At 32.5% G+C, this 15,000-nt stretch overlaps 1 non-coding gene across 1 annotated transcript; it reads right to left on the bottom strand.

Moving 5' to 3' along the window:
- Window positions 1–9,087: 9,087 nt before the first annotated feature.
- On the bottom strand, window positions 9,088–9,167 carry TRNAL-UAG (transfer RNA leucine (anticodon UAG)). Its single transcript has one exon. It is a non-coding gene; the product is annotated as a tRNA-Leu (tRNA).
- Window positions 9,168–15,000: the final 5,833 nt, after the last annotated feature.

Below are 15,000 nucleotides of genomic sequence, written 5' to 3'. Positions count from 1 at the left end.
GCTTCACATTTGGAATTACACAAAAAAGATTTTTCATCGGAAAGAGGTCTACGAAGACTTTTGGGAAAACGTCGACGTTTGCTGGCTTATTTGGCAAAGAAAAATAGAGTACGTTATAAGAAATTAATCGGTCAGTTGAATATTCGGGAGCAGTAATTTAATCGTTCAAATTTTTTTCTTGTTTTATTATTTTTTTAGTAGTCTTATAGTAGTCTTAGATTTTTCATTTTGATGAGCCTCGCTTTGAGGAATTCATGGAATAATCCATTTTCATGGAATAATGAATTAAGGAAGAAAGGATATGAGTCTACCGCTTACAAGAAAAGATCTCATGATAGTCAATATGGGCCCTCAACACCCATCAATGCATGGTGTTCTTCGACTGATCGTTACTCTCGATGGTGAGGATGTTATTGATTGTGAACCCATATTAGGCTATTTACACAGAGGAATGGAAAAAATCGCGGAAAACCGAACTATTATACAATACTTACCTTATGTAACAAGGTGGGATTATTTAGCTACTATGTTTACAGAAGCAATAACGGTAAATGCACCAGAATTCTTGGAGAATATTCAAATACCACAAAGAGCCAGCTATATTAGGGTAATTATGTTAGAATTAAGCCGTATAGCTTCTCACTTGCTATGGCTTGGACCTTTTATGGCAGATCTCGGCGCACAGACTCCTTTTTTCTATATTTTTAGAGAGAGAGAATTAATATATGATCTATTTGAAGCTGCTACAGGTATGCGAATGATGCACAATTACTTCCGCATCGGAGGAGTAGCTGCCGATCTACCTTATGGATGGATTGATAAATGTTTAGATTTCTGTGATTATTTTTTACGCGGAGTTGTTGAATATCAACAACTTATTACACAGAATCCAATTTTTTTAGAGCGAGTTGAAGGAGTAGGTTTTATTAGCGGAGAAGAAGCAGTAAATTGGGGCTTATCGGGACCGATGTTACGAGCTTCTGGAATACAATGGGATCTTCGTAAAGTAGATCCTTATGAGTCTTACAACCAATTTGATTGGAAAGTCCAATGGCAAAAAGAAGGGGATTCGTTAGCTCGCTATTTAGTACGAGTTGGTGAAATGAGGGAATCCATCAAAATAATTCAACAAGCTGTAGAAAAAATTCCTGGAGGACCTTATGAGAATTTAGAAGTCCGACGCTTTAAGAAAGAAAAGAATTCTGAATGGAATGATTTTGAGTATAAATTTCTTGGTAAAAAACCTTCACCCAATTTTGAATTGTCAAGGCAAGAGCTTTATGTAAGAGTAGAAGCCCCAAAAGGTGAATTAGGGATTTATCTAGTAGGAGATGATAGCCTTTTCCCCTGGAGATGGAAAATACGTCCACCCGGTTTTATTAATTTGCAAATTCTTCCTCAGCTAGTTAAAAAAATGAAATTGGCTGATATCATGACGATATTAGGTAGTATAGATATCATTATGGGGGAAGTTGATCGTTGAAATGATAATAGATAGGGTAGAGGTAGAAACTATCAATTCTTTTTCGAAATCGGAATTATTAAAAGAAGTCTATGGACTGATATCGATTCTACCCATTTTGACCCTCCTTTTGGGAATAACAATAGAGGTACTCGTAATTGTGTGGTTAGAAAGAGAAATATCCGCGTCGATACAACAACGTATTGGTCCTGAATATGCTGGCCCCCTGGGCCTGCTTCAAGCTATAGCAGATGGGACTAAGCTACTTTTTAAAGAAGATATTCTGCCATCCCGAGGAGATATTTCTTTATTTAGCATTGGACCCTCTATAGCAGTCATATCAGTTTTATTAAGTTTTTTAGTTATCCCTTTGGGATATCATTTTGTTTTAGCCGATCTTAGTATTGGTGTTTTTTTATGGATTGCCATTTCAAGTATAGCTCCTATTGGTCTTCTTATGGCAGGATATAGCTCAAATAATAAATATTCTTTTTCAGGCGGTCTACGAGCTGCTGCTCAATCCATTAGTTATGAAATACCATTAACTTTTTGTGTGCTAGCAATATCTCTACGTGTGATTCGTTAAAATAGGATCTTTTTCCTATAAAATCCATTAACTATTTATATTCCTTTTCTTATTTAGTATTTGGGTTGGTAAGTTAAACTAGATAGCTATATGAGTGAAACAAAACAGCTTAAAAATTTGTAGTAAAAAGAAAAAATCTCATTTCCTACGTACAAGAAAAAAGTGGAAGTAAACATAAGCAGTGTAAACTCTTTATCCCAAGGTTGATATTTTTTAATTAGTCATCATATCTTGAAGCGGCCAAGAATAAAGGATTCACGATATGGAATTCCATTACTAGAATACTCCTAGTTATTACTATAACTTAATAATCCATAAGAAGAATCCACCAAAAGTTAGTGAAGGGTTAGGAACACTAAAGTACATAAAGGATTAGTAATGGAAAATCTAAAACATTAGAGATTTTTCCCCATAAAAGGAATCATAATAAGGACTTGCAATTTGTAGAAATTATCAAGTAGTACTTTCTTCGGATTCCGATCCAGAGTATGTTCCCATTCACTTGTTAAGGAAATGGCTATCAAGAACGAATTAACCCTTTATCCATTTTTTCTTTTTAAATACCCCCTCCCTGGGGAAAGAAGAATAGTAAAAAAGATATGGAGTGCACTAGAAAAAATTTTCATTATTTCCTTCCTCTATCCATATTCATGCAGAATTGCTCATGAACTAATACCCAACTCTTTCCATTTATTAATTGAATTCCTATAACAAGTAACAAGTGTTTTATTCCAAGATTAAGTTATTACTGAACAAAGAAAAATTTGCATTATATTATAAAGGATGAGATCAATTCGGAAGCGCTTTTTCTTATTCTAGCAGACGGAATTCCTTTGGTCTAATTTAGGACTTTCAAATCTATTTTATTTTACCTAATTCTATCTACGCCCCAGGGGCTAGGAACAAAACAGTCCTTTCCTTTTTCTGATCATAGAGAAGCCGTATGAAGCTAAGGTTTCATGTACGGTTTTGAAATAGCGGTGGGAACTGTGATGTTATCATCGACTATGATTATCTAACAGTTCAAGTACAGTTGATATAGTTGAAGCACAGTCAAAATATGGTTTTTTTGGATGGAATATTTGGCGTCAGCCTATAGGTTTTCTGGTTTTTTTAATTTCTTCTTTGGCAGAATGTGAAAGATTACCCTTTGATTTACCAGAAGCGGAGGAAGAATTAGTAGCAGGTTACCAAACTGAATATTCCGGTATCAAATATGGTTTATTTTATCTTGTTTCTTACCTAAATTTATTAGTTTCTTCTTTATTTGTAACAGTTCTCTACTTGGGCGGGTGGAATTTATCTATTCCCTATATATCCTTTTTTGATTTTTTCCAAATGAATAAAGCAGTTGGAATTTTGGAAATGACAATGGGTATATTTATTACATTAACTAAAGCTTATTTATTTCTCTTCATTTCTATCACAATAAGATGGACTTTACCGAGGATGAGAATGGATCAGTTATTAAATCTTGGATGGAAATTTCTTTTACCTATTTCCCTGGGCAATCTCTTATTAACAACCTCTTCTCAACTTGTTTCACTATAAATAAGATAATACAATAATAGTAAGAATATTTTCAACACAAAAGCTCTCTCAAACAAGAGAAAGAAACATATCTTTTTCATAGATATTTAGAATGAATATGTTCCCTATGGTAACTGGGTTCATGAGTTATGGTCAACAAACAATACGTGCTACAAGGTACATAGGTCAAAGTTTCATAACTACCTTATCCCACACAAATCGTTTACCTATAACGATTCACTACCCTTATGAAAAATCAATTACACCAGAGCGTTTCCGAGGGCGAATCCACTTTGAATTTGATAAATGTATTGCTTGTGAAGTATGTGTTCGCGTATGTCCGATAGATCTACCCGTTGTGGATTGGAGATTTGAAAAGGATATTAAAAGAAAACAATTGCTTAATTATAGTATTGATTTCGGAGTTTGTATATTTTGTGGCAATTGTGTTGAGTACTGTCCAACAAGCTGTTTATCAATGACTGAAGAATATGAACTTTCTACCTATGATCGTCATGAATTGAATTACAATCAAATTGCTTTAAGTCGGTTACCAATCTCCATAATGGGAGATTACACAATTCAAACAATTAGGAATTCGTCTGAAAGTAAAATAAACGAAGAAAAATCTTCGAATTCAAGAACGATTACTGATTACTAAACTTTGATTTTGTCTTTTTGTTATAAAAATCTACTAATTCTTTATTAAACTATAAAGAAAAACGAATAACTACTGCTTATTTGAAATTATTTCTTATTTTAAATCAGACTAGATTTTCGTGATATAATATAATTTCTAACTATACAGTTTATACACAAAAAAATACCCTAATCCCTTTTTCCTTCCTTGAATCCTTTAGTTTTAGTCAGTTCATGAAAAATTTTATACTATTAATTTCTTTTTATCCATAATGGATTTACCTGGACCAATACATGAGATTCTTATGCTATTTGGGGGATTTATTCTTCTACTAGGGGGTCTAGGAGTAGTATTACTTACCAACCCCATTTATTCTGCCTTTTCGCTGGGATTAGTTCTTGTTTGTATATCCTTATTCTATTTTTTATTAAATTCCTACTTTGTAGCTGTCGCACAACTTCTTATTTATGTGGGAGCCATAAATGTCTTGATCATATTCGCTGTAATGTTCGTAAATGGCTCAGAATGGTCTAAAGATAAGAATTATTGGACTATTGGAGATGGGTTCACTTCACTCGTTTGTATAACTATTGTTTTTTCACTAATGACTACTATCCCAGATACGTCATGGTATGGAATTCTTTGGACTACAAGATCAAACCAAATAGTAGAACAGGGTCTCATAAATAATGTTCAACAAATTGGAATTCATTTAGCAACCGATTTTTATCTTCCGTTTGAACTCATTTCCATAATTCTTCTAGTTTCTTTAATAGGTGCAATTACTATGGCTCGGCAATAAGAAAACTTAGAAAAAGTACAAATTATAAGAATTGCAAATCTAAAATAAATAACTAAAGAATCACAATTTTGATTTAGTAAAACCCATCTACTGCCAACAAATACCTCCTTTATTTTCTCTTTTGTTGTGTAATTGTTCTATTGTAATTAATTGAATCGGTTCAATTCTTGCCCTCATATTGAAATGAATCGAGATTGCTAAGGAGTTAGTTAATGATGTTTGAGCATGTACTTTTTTTGAGTGTCTATTTATTTTCGATTGGTATCTATGGATTGATCACAAGCCGAAACATGGTTAGAGCTCTAATATGTCTTGAACTTATACTGAATTCAATTAATCTAAATCTCGTAACATTTTCTGATCTATTTGATAGTCGCCAATTAAAAGGAGATATTTTCGCAATTTTTGTTATAGCCCTTGCGGCTGCTGAAGCCGCTATTGGACTATCCATTCTTTCTTCCATCCATCGTAATAGGAAATCCACTCGTATCAATCAATCTAATTTATTGAATAATTAGACTTTTGAATAATTAGACATAGAATCCTCTAAACAAAGGCGCACATATTAAAATAAATAGAAATCAATACTATTTTCTTAGTATTATTTGAGAATATCCATTTTTTTTAGTAGGTTATTGCATAGTATTCTTTTTCACTTAAATGAATTTTTGTATTTGTAATTCATTGATATTGCAATTTGAATATTGCAATAATTTATATTGAAAAGACGATAGCCAATTTATTGGCTAATTCGAATTCGTCTGTACAATTCGTAAAATTCTTTCTTATTTCTTATTGTTGAAATCCAAAATTAAAGTCTCTTGGCTCTTTTCACGCTTTCTCACAAACAGATTCAAAAATAGATTTTTATTTTTGAAGTTTGGATAAACCATTGCTTCGTCTGGTGTCTACAATACATATGACTCATATAGTACTAATTTCATTTTTACCAGATCGAAAAATTTTATGTTGAAAAGAAAAATTTATAGATCCAATGTCACATTCCGTAAAAATTTACGATACATGTATAGGATGCACTCAATGTGTACGAGCTTGTCCAACAGATGTATTAGAAATGATACCCTGGGATGGATGTAAAGCCAAGCAAATTGCTTCCGCGCCGAGAACCGAAGATTGTGTGGGTTGTAAGAGATGTGAATCTGCCTGCCCGACAGATTTTTTAAGTGTCCGCGTTTATTTAGGGCCTGAAACAACACGTAGCATGGCTCTATCTTATTGATACGTTACAAAAAACTTCACTCGAATCGTCTGATTCCTCTTTACCGAAGAAGCCTGTGCTCGAAATAATCGAGCACGGGCTTTTCTGGTCAAAACGTATCTTGTCTTTATCACTTTATCATGAGTTATTTTCCTTGGTTAACAATACTTGTTGTTTTGCCGATATTTGCAGGTTCATTAATTTTCTTTTTACCTCATAAGGGAAACAAAATCGTTAGGTGGTATACTATATCTATTTGTTTATTAGAATTCCTTCTAATGACTTATGCGTTCTGTTATCATTTCCAACTGGAGGATCCCTTAATCCAATTAAAGGAGGATTATAAATGGATAGATGTCTTCGATTTCCACTGGAGATTGGGAATCGATGGACTTTCATTAGGATCTATTTTATTGACAGGATTTATCACTACTTTAGCTACTTTAGCAGCTTGGCCAATTACACGGAATTCGCGATTATTCTATTTCCTGATGCTCGCAATGTATAGTGGTCAAATAGGATTATTTTCTTCGCGAGACCTTTTACTTTTTTTTATCATGTGGGAGTTAGAATTAATTCCTGTTTACTTACTTTTATCCATGTGGGGGGGAAAGAGGCGTCTATATTCAGCTACAAAGTTTATTTTGTATACTGCAGGCGGTTCCATTTTTTTCTTAATCGGAGTTCTGGGTATGGGCTTATATGGTTCCAACGAACCAGGATTAGATTTGGAAAGATTAATTAATCAATCATACCCTGCAACCTTGGAAATACTTTTATATTTTGGCTTCCTTATTGCTTATGCTGTCAAATTGCCGATTATACCCCTACATACGTGGTTACCAGATACCCATGGGGAAGCACATTATAGTACATGTATGCTTTTAGCGGGAATATTATTAAAGATGGGAGCATATGGATTGATTCGGATCAACATGGAATTGTTACCTCATGCTCATTATCTATTTTCGCCCTGGTTAGTAATAATAGGAGCGATCCAAATAATCTATGCAGCTTCAACTTCTCTTGGTCAACGAAATTTCAAAAAAAGAATAGCTTATTCCTCTGTATCTCACATGGGTTTCATAATTATAGGAATTGGTTCCATAACCAACATTGGACTCAATGGAGCTATTTTACAAATATTATCCCATGGATTTATTGGTGCTACACTTTTTTTCTTGGCAGGAACCGCTTCTGATAGAATGCGTCTTGTTTATCTCGAAGAACTGGGGGGAATATCTATCCCAATGCCTAAAATTTTTACCATGTTTAGTAGCTTTTCAATGGCTTCTCTTGCCTTACCAGGAATGAGTGGTTTTGTCGCAGAATTAGTAGTATTTTTTGGACTAATTACTAGTCCAAAATTTCTGTTAATGCCAAAAACACTAATTACTTTTGTAATGGCAATTGGAATGATATTAACTCCTATTTATTTATTATCTATGTTACGCCAGATGTTCTATGGATACAAGCTATTTAATGTTCCAAACGCAAATTTTGTGGATTCTGGACCACGAGAACTCTTTATTTTAATCTGTATCTTTTTACCAGTAATAGGAATTGGTATTTATCCAGATTTTGTTCTCTCCCTATCCGTTGACAGGGTAGAGGCTCTCTTATCCAATTATTATCCTAAATAGGTTTGTTTTTTTTACTAGTCTGCTCTATTAATGCAGAAATAAGTAAAAAAGTATAATTAGATCTATCTCGAATTTTTGAGAACCCTTTGAGAAGGCGTTCAAGGGGTTCTCAAATAAAACATAAAAGTAAAAACGTTCATGAAATGAACGTTTTATTTTATGTAATCATTTAGGTGTTAATGTAAACGAACCATAACTATGTAAACCTATTCCTAATAGATTGATACCAAAATAACAAATCCAAATTATAAGAAATCCTATCGAAGCTATAAGTGCAGAATTCGTACCCTTCCAATTTTGATTTGTTCTACTATGTAAATAAATTGCGAATATGGTCCAAGTAATAAATGCCCAAGTTTCCTTAGGATCCCAATTCCAATAGGATCCCCAGGCCTCATTAGCCCATACTGCTCCACAAAGAATACCTATGGTTAAAAGGGTAAATCCTAGGCTAATGACACGATAACTCCAAGAATCCAAACGCTCCGTTAATTGATATTTGTAATAATTTGGAAATGAAGGGACAGAGGTGCTTTTTAAAGCACTTCTTTTTGCATAAAAATATTCAATATCACTAAAGAAAAATGTTTTATTTAAAACATTTTTTTTCTTTTTAGAAAAGAAATGGAAATTATTTCGAAATCTAATGATTAGAATAGCGGCAGATAATAAGGATCCGCACAAAAGAGTTGCATAGCTTAATAACATCATACTGACATGCATCATTAACCACTGAGATTGTAGAGCAGGTACTAGTATCGTGGATTGATGCATTTCAGTTAAAAGACCCGACGTGGCAAAGCCTTGCGTTAAAATAGTACTTGGCGTAGTTATTGTGCTTAAATCATTTTTAGAGTTCTGTATTTTAGGAATGGTATGAAGAATATACAGAGCCCATGAAAGGAAGATCAATGACTCATATAAATTACTTAATGGAAAATGTCCCGAAGAAGCCCAACGAGAAACTAAGAATCCTGTTATAGAGAAAAAAGTAACTATCATTCCTTTTTCTGACGAATCACGTAATCCCCCAAGTTCACGAACTAATAAGGTTATCAAATGAATCGTAATCACAATTGAAATCGTTGAGAAAGAGATATGAGTTAGTATATGTTCTAAAGTTGCAAATAGCATAAGGGGAAGGTCCCATTACAAAATTGTAAATTTCGAATTGATTTCTAATCTATTGTATTCTTTTTCAAGAATGCCGCCACTCGGATTCGAACCGAGATGCTTGAGCACTGCTTCCTAAGAGCAGCGTGTCTACCAATTTCACCATGGCGGCTAACTTCAAATAATAGGTAACTTAAAAGAATAATAGCTATTATCTCGAGAATCGTCGATATTGGGAAAGTCCATAAAATTTAGGAACATTAGAGTTTTCATTAAAATAGACTTCGTTTGGTAGTATCGTTTCCATTTTTTTTTACAATAAACTCTTGCTTTGCCCAATAGAAACACTGCTTGAAAGAGTTTGAACTTCTTTTTTCTAACTTGCAATTATAGAACTAATTTTTTCTAATGAATTTCTCGTTTAAATTTTGAAAATTCTTTCAATACAATGAAAAAAATCCAAAAGGGTTTCTATTTAATGATGAAATTAAAATGGATAAATAGAAAAGGCTTTTTGGATTTTTAAAAAATTTCTAGAATGAAAGTCTTTATGCTCTTATTAATAAGATTTACTAACCTTATGATTTTGGAGAAGATAGGTGGAAGTTGTAAGTCCTATTGTAAGAATACTCCACTTTTCATAATTTTCATAATAAAATATGAGGATTCTATTATGAAAATTATGAAAAGTTCATTGATAGGAAAAGAATACTTAGCACACAGTATACCAAACAAAACTTTTTTTTCTTGTATATATAAGAGGGGTTTGTTCTAAGAATATTGTACCGAGTAATTCGACACATAAAAGTACATTCAAAGAAGAATCAAAATTATTAAATAATTGGAATTCTTTTTTGATAAGTCAATTCATATTATTCCAAAATCTTATTATTTGTTTGTTGCCCAGAAAAACCCTTTGGTTTTGGATGCTCATTACCGCTGGAAAATGATCTTGATTTTACTAAAGAATAAGATTGTACTATGGAAAAATAAGTCTTTTTCTTCCAAATATTTTTACGAATACGCTTTTTTGACATTGAAGTACGCTTTTTTGGAACTGCCATTCAAAAAGGAAATTACTTTTTTTTAGTTGTATGTGAAAGACATCTATTGCTGCAAATCAATCCTTCTTTCTTCTTTTTATTAGTATTTATACTTAGATACTGAAAAATACTGAAATTTTGAATTATTTTTTACTTCATTTTGTCTAATGCGGATAAGACAAGAATTTTTTAACATTTTTTCTGTATATATTTTATACTTTTTTTAATAATATAGAATATATAGAAGGGTTTCCCATTTAAATCTATTTATATCTATTTATATATCAAGTATACTCCATATATAGATATATGGTATGGAAGCCTATCCCCCATAAGATAAGACAGGGGGATAAAAAGAAGGGAAAATTCAAATAGTTAATTAAGTTCAGAATGGTATTCCATAAAGGAAAGGAATTCCAATCAAAACAAAAAATACTGAGTCTCTTAAACAAGACATTCTAAAACTTAGGTAATTTATAGTCATTAGGATTTTACTTCTATATGAAGTAAGGACTATTCGATAATTTCTTATAAACATAGGTTTTCATTGGAATTCACTCAATCAGTTAATTATGGAACAAGAGAGCTGTTTCATCTTTGTTTTAAAGAAATATAAAAATGAATTATGAATAGAAAGTAAAATGATTCCACTTTTTTTTATTTTGATAAATATCTTTATTTAGGTAATAAAATAACTAGGTAACGAAGTTATTTTATTAACTTTTTGAATTTAACCAACTAAACCCATTCTTAATTTTTGATTATTTCAATGAGATAAATTTTGGAAAAATTAAGAATTTCCGTATTTTTTCTTATTCTTTTTATTTATTCTTTCAGAAAGAGATAAGAATTGGTTTGGTGAATCGGAAACAATTTTATAGAAAAATTGAAGTAAAAATTGCAAGTAAAAATTGCAATTTCTTTTCTTATGGAACATACATATCAATATGCATGGGTAATCCCTCTTCTCCCACTTCCAGTTATTATGTCAATGGGATTTGGCCTTTTTCTTATTCCGACAGCAACAAAAAATCTTCGTCGCATATGGGCTTTTCCTAGTGTTTTACTCTTAAGTATAGCTATGGTATTCTCAGTTCAACTGTCTATTCAACAAATAAATGGAAGTTCGATCTATCAATATCTATGGTCTTGGACCGTCAATAATGATTTTTCTTTAGAATTTGGATACTTGATTGACCCACTTACTTCTATTATGTTAATACTAATTACTACTGTAGGAATCCTGGTTCTTATTTATAGTGATGGTTATATGTCTCACGATGAAGGATATTTGAGATTTTTTGTTTATATAAGTTTTTTCAATACTTCCATGTTGGGATTGGTTACTAGCTCCAATTTGATACAAATTTATTTTTTTTGGGAACTCGTGGGAATGTGTTCTTATTTATTGATAGGGTTTTGGTTTACACGACCAATCGCAGCGAGTGCTTGTCAAAAAGCTTTTGTAACTAATCGTGTAGGGGATTTTGGTCTATTATTAGGAATTTTAGGTTTTTTTTGGATAACAGGTAGTTTAGAGTTTAGGGATTTGTTCAAAATAGCTAATAACTGGATTCCTAATAATGGAATTAACTCTTTACTTACTACTTTGTGTGCTTTTTTATTATTCCTTGGTGCAGTTGCGAAATCCGCACAATTCCCTCTTCACGTATGGTTACCCGATGCTATGGAAGGACCCACTCCTATTTCGGCTCTTATACACGCAGCAACTATGGTTGCTGCGGGAATTTTTCTTCTAGCTCGACTTCTTCCTCTTTTCATATCTTTACCTTTGATAATGAGTTTTATTTCTTTAGTAGGTACAATAACACTATTCTTAGGAGCTACTTTAGCTCTTGCTCAGAGAGATATTAAAAGAAGCTTAGCCTATTCTACAATGTCTCAATTGGGTTATATGATGTTAGCTCTAGGTATAGGTTCTTATCAAGCTGCTTTATTCCATTTGATCACTCATGCTTATTCAAAAGCTTTATTGTTCTTGGGATCCGGATCCGTTATTCATTCAATGGAACCTCTTGTTGGATATTCACCAGATAAAAGTCAAAATATGGTTCTTATGGGCGGTTTAAGAAAATACATTCCAATCACAAGAACTACTTTTTTATGGGGTACACTTTCTCTTTGTGGTATTCCACCTCTTGCTTGCTTCTGGTCCAAAGATGAAATCCTTAGTAATAGTTGGTTGTATTCGCCCTTTTTTGGAATAATAGCCTCCTTTACTGCAGGATTAACTGCCTTTTATATGTTTCGGATATATTTACTTACATTTGATGGGTATTTGCGTGTTCATTTTCAAAATTACAGTAGCACTAAAGAGAGTTCCTTGTATTCAATATCCTTATGGGGAAAAAGGATACCCAAAGGAGTGAATAGGGATTTCGTTTTATCAACAACGAAGAGTGGAGTTTCTTTTTTTTCACAAAATATACCAAAAATTCAAGGTAATACAAGAAATAGGATAGGATCCTTTACTACGTCTTTTGGGGCTAAAAACACTTTTGCCTATCCGCATGAAACGGGAAATACTATGTTATTTCCTCTTCTTATATTACTACTTTTCACTTTGTTCATTGGATTCATAGGAATCTCTTTTGATAATGGAGGAATTGATAATGGAATAGCAGAGTTAACCATATTATCAAAGTGGTTAACTCCCTCAATAAACTTTACCCAGGAAAGTTCTAATTCTTTTGTAAATTCATATGAATTTATTACTAATGCAATTTCTTCTGTAAGTCTAGCTATCTTTGGTTTATTCATAGCATATATCTTCTATGGATCCGCTTATTCTTTTTTTCAGAATTTGGATTTAATAAACTCTTTTTACAAAGGAAATCCTAAAAAAGAATTTTTAGATCAAGTAAAAAAAAATATATACAGTTGGTCATATAATCGTGGTTATATAGATATTTTCTATACTAGGGTCTTTACCCTCGGTATAAGAGGGTTAACCGAACTAACGGAGTTTTTTGATAAGGGTGTTATTGATGGAATTACCAATGGAGTGGGTCTTGCTAGTTTTTGTATAGGAGAAGAAATTAAATATGTAGGGGGAGGTCGAATCTCGTCTTATTTATTCTTTTTTTTATGTTATGTATCTGTGTTTTTATTCTTTTTTCTTTCTTAAGTTAAGGAATTTACAACAAGTCTCTTGCAAAAATAACTATCCTATCCCTTTCTACAATCTCTCTATATCCTTGTTACATAAGGTAAGTATTGTATAATAGTTCGGTTTTCCGCGATTTTTTCCATTCCTCTGTGTAAATAGCCTAATATGGGTTCACAATCAATAACATCCTCACCATCGAGAGTAACGATCAGTCGAAGAACACCATGCATTGATGGGTGTTGAGGGCCCATATTGACTATCATGAGATCTTTTCTTGTAAGCGGTAGACTCATATCCTTTCTTCCTTAATTCATTATTCCATGAAAATGGATTATTCCATGAATTCCTCAAAGCGAGGCTCATCAAAATGAAAAATCTAAGACTACTATAAGACTACTAAAAAAATAATAAAACAAGAAAAAAATTTGAACGATTAAATTACTGCTCCCGAATATTCAACTGACCGATTAATTTCTTATAACGTACTCTATTTTTCTTTGCCAAATAAGCCAGCAAACGTCGACGTTTTCCCAAAAGTCTTCGTAGACCTCTTTCCGATGAAAAATCTTTTTTGTGTAATTCCAAATGTGAAGCAAGTCTCCGTATCTTATTGGTGAAACTGAATACTTGAAATTCAACAGAACCCCTGTTTTCTTCTTTTTCTTCTTTAACCATAAATCCCAAAATTTTTCTACCTCCTTTCTTTTTCATGTATTTTTCTGATCAGGAAAAATACAAAATTATGTCAGTTATTTTGAAGTTATTCTAATCTCGTACACACACAAATTTGCAATTATTCATCTACTACTGGAATTTGGATTTATTTTATCGATGCAAATTGGATTTGGATAGAAGGGTACATTCTTTCTAATATTTTAGATAGAAGAAATGTTTCTTCTATCTAAAATATTAGAAAGAATTTTGCTGATTTATTTATTGCTATATGCAATTTATGGAATTGATACACCATTTAATTGATATCATTTAGCAAAATGAAACACAGCATATGCATCCATCTTTTGGCTCGAGAATTTCACGGGATAGAGATATGGTATAAGAAATAGACTATTAAGTAACTCTAAATGAATTGTGGATACATCTGTATCCTTAACATACTGAAACGATTGTCATTATTCGTATCAAACCAATAGCGATTCATACAAGCTAAATCTTCTAATCAATGGTGGGCCAATAATGAATTTTTTTGCATATGTATTAAGACGCTTGGCCTGATTTCGAAATTGTCCAGAGTTTTATATGTTGTTTTCATTGCAAAATGATGGGTCTCCTTCCATAACTTTCCAATTACGAGTACGAGAATTGAAAGACATGAAAATTCTCAATTCTCTACGGCGTCTAGTAGATAGAAACAAGAAAATCAGAAGAATCTTTCTCTCTATTCACTATCATTCCGCGTCTTCGACTTCTATTAGTTTCTTTTCTTCTTTAATGCAATAGCTATAGTTTGATATAAGAATCCATTTCTCAAAGTAATGGAAACCATTCTCTTATAGGAAATGGTTCGAAAATCGCTATTCCACCTTTTAGGTATCGTGAAAAGTGATACCTGTGAAGATCGTGCATTTCAGTCAAATTCAGATCCGTTTTTCGAGTCCATGATATAATATAACCAAATTGGATAGATCTTCCACCTGTTTAGCTAAGAAAGAATAGATACAGAGGTGGATAATAGATCGATATGAAGATCATGAGCTGCCCCATAATGAAACCGCCAGTAGTCGCGAATATCTCCTTCTTCCCTAATCCAAGATTGGAGAAAGAAGATCTAAGAGGGACCTATGGAGAATGTAGTCAGAAATCCATAATAGAGT

This window comes from Triticum urartu, unplaced genomic scaffold (assembly GCF_056163025.1).
Source record: "Triticum urartu cultivar PI428250 unplaced genomic scaffold, HENAU_Tu73 scaffold2, whole genome shotgun sequence".
NCBI classification, from domain to species: domain Eukaryota; kingdom Viridiplantae; phylum Streptophyta; class Magnoliopsida; order Poales; family Poaceae; genus Triticum; species Triticum urartu.
Note: the sequence above shows the minus strand (reverse complement) of the source record. Positions and strands in the feature narration are given on the sequence as shown.